General features: G+C 38.5%; 1 pseudogene; it reads right to left on the bottom strand.

Annotated features, from left to right (window-relative positions):
* Positions 1–3,162: 3,162 nt before the first annotated feature.
* On the bottom strand, positions 3,163–4,487 carry LOC138828787 (vacuolar protein sorting-associated protein 37A pseudogene; annotated as a pseudogene).
* Positions 4,488–9,155: the final 4,668 nt, after the last annotated feature.

Genomic DNA, 9,155 nt, shown 5'->3' with positions numbered 1-9,155 from the left:
AAAGATATATATGAATTCTATACTTCTATCAGAAAGACTCTGTCCCATTTGGAAAGACTTGGAAAAAAAATCATATTAAGTGAAATAAGCCAGACCCAAAAGAACATAAATCTCATGGTTTCCCTTATGTGTAATAAATAGGATATAGCTAGGATAATCTTAGCAGATGAGCAGAATAGTTCAATAGCTATGTACATATGATTATATAAGATGATGCTAAGAAAAATGAATCCCAAGATATGGACACAGGAGGTTTTTCTTTGTTGTTGTTGTTTTTTAATGTACTATATCTGCCTTGCATGCCTGAGGCCCTGGGTTCGATTCCTCAGCACCACATAAGCAAAAAAGCAAAAAGCCGGAAGTGGCAGTATGGGGGGCTGGGAAGGTGGCTCAGTGGTAGAGCACTTGCCTTAATGAACTATATGGGTTTTTTTTTTTTACATGTTCTTTCCCCTATGGTGTAACTCCTGTTGTCACTGTATTTGATTTTGGTACACTGCGTATTGTATAAATATTTATCTTAGTTAGGGAAGGGAAGGGTAACAAAAAATGGTGAGTCAAAGGACAAAGGTGATAACCAAGGCAACTGTGATACTCACAAAACCGTATGTTGGAAATGTTCTGTACAACTTTGGGGAGGGCTTGGGGGAAGGGAAAGCAGGAGAAAATTGAAGGCAGGGGTAAATAGTTAACAAGAAATGTACTCACTACCTTACTTCTGTGACTGTAACCCCTAAGTACAACACCTGGACAATAAAATTTAAATTTAAATTAAACTAAAAACTGTGAGTAGGAATGGGAAAGAAAAACTGGGAGAGAACAAAGGAAAGGGTGGCAGAGTTCAAAAGGAAATACATATATTATCTGACTTATGTATTTATAACAATACCTGAAACTAAAACAGAAACAGACAAGTTTAGAATCTCTTATTCAACAAAACTATTATGAGAAGAAAACATCGTCAGGCATACAAGAACAATAACAAAAAAATGATTTTTTTTTTCTTTGTCAGTCATGGGGCTTGAACTCTAGGCCTGGTTACTGTCACTGAGCTTTTCAGCTCAAGGCTAGAACACTACCACTAGAGCCACATCCCCACTTCTGGCCTATATTTTTTTTAATGTTTATGTGGTACTTAGTAATCCAACCCAGGGCCTCATGCATGCAAGGCAAGCGCTTTACCACTGAGCCACCTTCTCAGCCTCAAAAGTGAGTGACTTTTGTCCTTCATCTTCCCAGATTCATCCATCAAAGTTCTTCAGAAGGAACAAAGAAAGGAATCATCTTAAATGTCTTCCAAGATGATCTTGGTAATTCTAAATCAATTTTGATGAAATGGCATTATTTAGTGTGACACAATTCAATGAATGGACAGTCATGGTGTTAGTGACCTCTTCTGGAGAGATCATGTGTAAATAAATCTCAACCCTATTAGGTTGGAAAAGCTCATGACCAACAACTTTCATCTCCAGAATCCCACCCCCAGCACGTCTTTTAGATGAGGCTGATTGTCCATTGCTCCCCTTAGAGTTTCATTATCAAATTTGAACCATGAAGCCTTGTATTTGCCCTGGTTACTAGCCTCGAATTCACTGGTTAGAATCCTAGCTTAGCCCATTGTTGATCATCCTTGTCTATAGTTTTCACACATTCACAGCTGGAGAGTATTCAATATGTTTAGTCCTGCAAATTACACTCTGCCTTTCCAGTATAAAATTACAAATTTGTTTCTTTTCACATGTTGTCATAAATTTCTTATAAGGACCCAAATAATAGTCATCCCTGGGCAAAAGAGTCCATCAACAATGAGGAGAGGACTCTGGAGGTAGTTAGGATCTTAAAATATTAAAAATAGCATTTTTCCTTAGATGCCTTTCTGAGTAAATCTAATTTAAAATAAACTAAGTATGAAACTGGGTACTGGTGGCTCATACCTGTAGTCCTAGCTTCTCAGGAGGCTGACATCTCAGATCATGACTTGATTCCCACACAGGCAAGTAAATCTGTAAAACTCTTATGTGGCTGCAATGGTAAAGCACTAGCCGTGAGCATAAAATCTAAGGAACAGTAACACTGAGTCCCTGAGTTCAAGCCCCATTACTGAAATAAATACATTAGCAAAAACAATAATTTATTAATCAACTAAATATAGCTACTCTGTTGCTGTACATTTAAGAGACAATTTTCTAAACATTCCAGAGTGAACTTGAGTTGAAATAAAGTCATATATGTTGATGCTTGGTTTTGTTATCAATGCCATGAGAATGTATCACAGAGTTTGATCTAGAATAAATGAGTATATTGAATGAACTCTTTTATTCCTGACAACTGAGATGACAGTTTGAATATCTGGTGAATGCAATCATGTATTGATTCTTATCTAAATGACAGGTGTTCGCTTTTCAAAAAGGGAGATGAAGATGCGAATTTTTTAGTTGGATATGAGAGCAGAACATATTTTGGGAAGTTGACATACAAAATATCAATCAATAGACTATCTTTTAAAGAGTTTCCTTAGGACAATAAAATATATGTAAGGGTATCAGAGTAACATGTAAAATACATCATTCAGCTTAGAGGACTTGTGGAAGGATTAAAAAGATGGTTAGGTTTCCATAGAGATATTTTTTAACTTTTTTAAAATTATTTTTTTAAATTTTATTAATGTAAAAATACCATACAGAAGGGTTACTATTACATGAGCAAGGTAATGAGGAAATTTTTTGAATTACTTATTTATTATAGGTATATTAAAAGTTACTTTGAGATGGCACATTGGCAGGTTGCATATTTTCTGATATTATGAATATTGAAAAACAAATTGCCTTTGAAAGTTTTATCCAAAAAGAAGGAAAAAGGGAGGGTGTGGGTATCTTTCCATAGCTGAAAGTAGTTTAAAAAAACTGAGAGGAAAAAATTCTAAATAAGATATCAATCTTGGTAAAGAAATGAGGCAGTTTCAAATTAAAAGTACAAGTTCAAGTAGTTTTCATAAAATATGAAAACTAAAATTACATGCATACGTTATTTAATTATTAGAATAGCAGTGAAATTTAAACAGGACAGGATTTATCAATGATAAATAGGCATTTTTAGTGCAAATACTGCAGAAAATTTTTCAAAGCAAAGATCATAATCATTCTAATCTATATAAAATCCATCTCAGTTCTTTAAACAATGTAGAGTACATCTGAATTCAGCCATTGCAATGAAATGCCAACTTACAAATCTTAAATCTAAAATAATGTATTTAGTTTTATGTCCCATTTCTCTCTTGGCAGTCCATGTTTTCAGGAAAATCTGTAATGGAGCATGAAGTTGGCTGTGCATTGCTATCACTTGTTGAAGTTTCTCTTCCTTGGCTCTTCTACAGTGGCAAATTGTTCTTTTTTCCATGAAGCTACTGAGAAAATCATCTATTTCAGGTTTTCCCTACAAGAAAGCTTCACTAATGTTATCAGATTCTTCCTCAGCTTCATGTTCAGCGACTTTCAATCTTGCCTGTAGGGCACTTGCACTACAACTCTCAGGTCATGTTGTCTCTGCATCTTCTTTTCAAATGTAGATTTCATTTGTGTAAGTAACTCATACTTATCTAAAACAGTTTGCCTTTTGGCTTCCAAACTGGGCTCCAACAGGAGATTTTTCTTGCTAATCCCTCAATACTTTTTACAAAATCATCCTTGCCATTAATAATTTGTTTTAGTTGAGGTAAACTCAGAAACGATTCTAGTAATACTTCCTCTTGTTCATTCATATCTGTGAGTTGTGACACACTTAATTCTGAGAGTTCTGGAAATGCATCAGGGACATCTGGAATCTTGTACCCAAAACCATTTTGGCTTATCGGTGTTGAAGTTTCCATTGTTGGAACAGGCAATGGCAGACGTGAAAGGACACCAAATGTAGGAGCAGCAGGCTTGGCTGTTGTATAACTTGTTGAAGAAGAAACAATGTCAGTAACAGACAAAGAAGTGATGTTCTGTTAGCTTCTTGAGGAGGATATGCAGGAAGACACAGAAAAATCTGAGAAGCATAAGGAAGCAGCCCACCTGGGTTACTATACAGGTATGGAAATGCTGTTGAAGTCGGAGTTAAAACAAGAGAATTCTTCCAAAACTTATCCAACAGACTCTGGATAATCTTTCCAAGATCTGAGTGCATTGTAAAATTTCTTATTAATGGAGAGGTAACATATATTCCTTGTTTATCCATTAAAGGATGTCGGATTGGTGGATAAACACTGATCACTGGTTTTTCCTGAGGAAACTGTGGAGGAAGTAGTATATTAATGTTAATTGTCAAGTTGTTTACAGTGAAGGGCAATCTGTATTCCACATCTTTCTGTATTTCAGCTATCGTGGAGCGGGAGTTCCGGAGGGACTCGATCAAGCGCTGCTTCTGCTATTGGAGGCTGGTGAGGCCACCACCAGGGACCCTGCTGCAGAGAAGGAGGCACTCTTGGTCAGGGGAAAGAGCCAGCTCATCCTCCTCGGGTCCTCTGGTCCGAGGCCCTACAAGGTTTGGGCCTGCTTCTATCAGCGGCTGCTGGGCAGGTCTCCAGCGACAGAGAAGCAGCCTGAAATACCCTAGGTCTGATCCCGGTGGGGAAAAGGGGGGCGAGGGGGGGGGCGGAGGGCTGGGCAGTGGGGCAAGCCAGTGGTGTCTTTTACCAAGCAAGCCATGTTACCGGCCCCCGGGTTTGGGAGGCCATGATATAACTGGAGAGAGCTGGAGAGGGGCAACTTGTCGGGCAGGACACAAGCAACCTGTATCCTACCCTTCCAGGCCCAGGCGCCCCAGCCTGGCTAGCCAGTCAGAGTGTAACCCAGCTGCGCTCTGCGTGCCTGGCCTTGTCCTACCATGAGGACATTTCTTATCAAGCATTGTTGCCTCCTCCTGTGTTTCCCTTTACCATCCCTGCTGTGACACCCCCTCTCCCCCATCTAGACCCCGACTTCTCCCCAAAGTTGTAAAGTTCATTTTTCAACTTAATGCCTTGTACATTTCATTGTTGCAATGGTTCCACCTGCATCCCTATTTAAACAATTTGTTTTTCCCTTCCCCTCCACAAATTATACTAACATCAACTATAGTGAACACATGGGTTATACCATGGGGGAGGAACACACAAAGCAACAACAACAACAACAACAACAAAATCACCCTGGGCTGGGTAGTTGGTTCAGTGGTAGAGTTCTTGCCTTGCATGCAGGAGGCCCTGGGTTCAATTCCTCAGTACCATAAACAGAAAAAGCCAGAAGTGGCACTGTGGCTCAATGAGTAGCACTAGCATTGAGCTGAAGACCCAGAGGCAATGCCCAGGCCCAGAGTTCAGGCCCCACGACCAAAAAAAAAAAAATCACTTTATAAAACTTTAGAAACATAGCAAGAAAGTAAAAACACTTTAGTCCTTATCTTGAGGTCCATTTTGCCTAACTTCAACTTATCTGACTTTTTCTGCTTGACTCAAGACATACACTGGTTATTGCAAATAAGGGAAACCATGGGACCTATGTTTCTTTGAGCCTGCCTTACTTCACTTAATATAATTTTTTCCAAGTCTTTTCATTTCCTAACAAATTGGGCAATGCCATTCTTTCTGATGGAAACATAGAATTCCATTGTGTATATAAACCAATTTTTCTTGATCCATTCATCCACTGAGGGGCATCTGGGTTGGTTCCATATCTTAGCTATGGTAAATCATGCTGCAATAAACATAGTTGTGTTGGTATCTTTAGTATGGTCTTGTTTGTGATCATTCTGGTAAATGTCCCTAATTGGGATTGCTGAGTCATAGGGGAGCTCTAGGTGGAGTCTTTTGAGGAACCTCCATACTACTTTCCAAAGTGCATGAACAAGTTTACACACCCACAAACAATACAGTAAGCTTGGACAGTTTTAAAATAACTACCAAGATATTGTTTTTATATGTTTTTATTGAAAAATACTGAACTGAGGGGTTACAGTTACATGAATAAGGTAGTGAGTACATTTGCTATCCAGCATTGTTACCCCCTCCTTTGTTTTCTCCCCTACCATCCCAGCTCTCCATAATTCCACAACTCCTCCCTCCCCCTTCCAAAGTTGTAAAGTTCATTTTTAACATAGTGTCTTGTACATCTCGTTGTTACAATGGGTCAAGCTCTTTCCTTACTTCAGCATTTTGTTATTTCCCTTACCATTCCCAAATTAGAAAAAATGTATATACAAGATGCAGGGCACTGGAATCAAGTACAGATATTTTTTCTGCATAAAAAACTATAGGATGGGGGCTGGGAAGGTGGCTCAGTGGTAGAGTGCTTGCCTTGCATGCCTGAGGCCGTGGGTTCGATTCCCCAGCACCACATAAGCAAAAAGAAAAAAGCCGGAAGTGGCGCTATGGCTCAAGTCGCAGAGCACTAGACTTGAGCTGAAGAGCTGAGGGACAGCGCCCAGGCCCAGAGTTCAGACCCCACGACCGGACCCAGAAAACAAAACAAAAAAAAAAAAAACAAAAAATCTGTAGGATGATAGCAAAAATATACCTTGAACAAAGGTTCCATTGGCTTTCTCTGCAGAATATGTGTAAAGCCTGCAAATAAATACAAGATAACCTCAACCCACAGACTCACAAATCATGTAAAATTCGACTCATATTCTATATTACATTGTTTAGAGGTGTGTGTTTGTGTGTGTGTGTGTGTGTTTGTGTGTGTGTGTTTGTGTTTGCAGGTACTGGGGATTGAATTAGAACCTAGGCACTGTACTTTTGCTTCTTTAGTCAAGAGTGATACTCTTTCACTTGAGACACCAGTCCACTTCTGGCTTTTTTTTTTTTTTTTTTTTTTTTTTTTTTATTTTTATTTTTATTTTTTTGTCGGTCGTGGGGCTTGAACTCTGGGCCTGAGCGCTGTCCCTCAGCTCTTCAGCTCAAGGCGAGCGCTCTACCACTTGAGCTACAGCGCCACTTCCGGTTTTCTGGTGGTTTATTGGAGATAGGAGTCTCACGGTCTCTCCTGCCCGGGCTGGCTTTGAACCGCGATCCTCAGATCTCAGCCTCCTGAGTAGCTAGGATTACAGGCGTGAGCCACCAGCGCCCGGCCACTTCTGGCTTTTTTTTAAATAAGTTTTTTTTTTAATTGTGAGAATACTGTACAGAGGAGGGGTTACAATTACATGAGCAAGATAATGAGTATATTTCTTATCAAGCATTCTTGTCTCCTCCTTTGTTTTTCCCCTATCATCCCTTCCCTCCCACTTCCACAACTACACTCTCCCATTCCCCCCACCTAAATTGTAAAGTTTGTTTTACCACATAGCGTCATGTACATCTCATTGTTGCAATGGGTCAACCTATATCCCTATTTAAACAATTTGCTTTTTCCCTTCCCCTATACAAATTATACCAACATCAAATACAGTGAAAACAGGGGTTATACCGTGCAAGAGGGACATACAAAGCAACAAAAAAAAAATCACATGGTACTTTCTAAATACATTAGAAGCAATAGCAAGCAAGAAAAAAAAATTGCGTCCTTATCTTGGGGTTAATTTCACTTAACATCACCTTATCTGACTTTTTCTGCTTGTGTCAGACATATACTAGTTGTTGCAAATAAGGGAAACCACCTGTGGCTTTTTGTGGGTTCATTGGAGTTGAGTCTCATAGACATTTCTGTACAGGTTGGCTTTGATCTGAGATCCTCACATCTCCACCTCCTGACAGGTATTATAGACATGTGTACTTTACTCTTGCTCACATTTGCTACTGATAAATTTAATCCCAAGCACTGTATTTTAGCTATGAACTTCAGAAACAAAATGTTCTGGCTTTATTAAAATTTAAAATGAAATGTGCCTTCTTTTTACTTTCTAAATAAATGTGTCTGCTTTTTTTTCTTTTAAGAAATCCTTTATATGCTTTACTTCTTATTTAGAAAGAACTTGGCTTCAGAAAGATTAATGAGAATTTTAAAATTTACCACCCAGCTTAAGAAATGAAGCTTGCATGAACACAGTCATAGACTTCTAAAATCTAAAAGTATTCTCCAACTTGAAATTTTTCCGTCAGCTTTTACAACAATGAAAAGAAATTGTTCCAAAGAATTATGACACTTGATACTTATTTGGCAAAAGTAGAGTATGGCAATAGTAAAATACGGTTATTTTAAGGGGTTTGAAGCAAAGGAATATTTGGAACCTCCATAGTCTATTCAGATAGAATTTTAGAGACTTGGCATGGTCTTGGAGACACAGCATTTGCAGACATCCTTGAGGGACATATGTTCATGTCTGAAGTGTTGGATTCTTAAGGATGTCCAAGAAAAATTTAGTATCAAAAATCTGTGCCCACAGACAAAATAAGGAAATAACAAGGAGCACAAATCTGGAAATGAAATTTCTTACAGGGCTTTGAATATATTAGAGAAAGTACAGATAGGGGCTGGGAAGGGGGCTCAGTGGTAGAGTGCTTGCATTGCATGCATGAGGCCCTGGGTTCGAATCCTCAGCACCACATAAGCAGAGAAAGCTGCAAGTGTTGCTGTGGCTCAAGTGATAGAGCGCTAGCCTTGAGCTGAAGAGCTGAGGGACAGCGCCCAGGCCCAGAGTTCAGGCACCATGACTGCCCTCCCCCCTAAAAAAAATTACAGAGAAAGACCAAGGTAGGCTGGCCAGCTTCGTATTTCCCAGATTTCCCTCTGTGTTTGATAAGAATGATTTTGTCTTAATATCACCTTCTTCAAGAGTTATTTATTATTGCTGTTATTGTAATTGTGGTTATTATTATTTGTGACATGGCTAAACTGCATATATTGCATATATTTAGATGTTAATCTCACAGAATTTCTTTGCTAGCGGAATCTTCATAGTTAATTGGCTCAGTTATATCATTAAAAATGAGCCTAGTTATAGGAAATGAACTCATTACCTTATTCATGTAACTGTAAACCCTCTGTACAGTATCTTTACAACAAAAATATATAATAAATAAAAAGAAGGAGCCTAATATAATATGACTAATTTCCTTAAAAATAAGAAAGTTTGGACAAGGAGATAATCATTGAAATTAATTCAGAACAGGAAGATGATAGATATCTAGAATTCAAGGAAAAGGAAGTTCACAACAGACCCTTTTAATACAGCCCAGAGCAAGAAGTAATAATTTAAAA

Source organism: Dipodomys merriami, unplaced genomic scaffold, assembly GCF_024711535.1.
Source record: "Dipodomys merriami isolate MVZ:Mamm:240054 unplaced genomic scaffold, mDipMer1.0.p SCAF_164, whole genome shotgun sequence".
NCBI lineage: Eukaryota > Metazoa > Chordata > Mammalia > Rodentia > Heteromyidae > Dipodomys > Dipodomys merriami.
The sequence above is the reverse complement of the archived record's forward strand: the minus strand, read 5'-3'. Positions and strand labels throughout refer to the sequence as shown.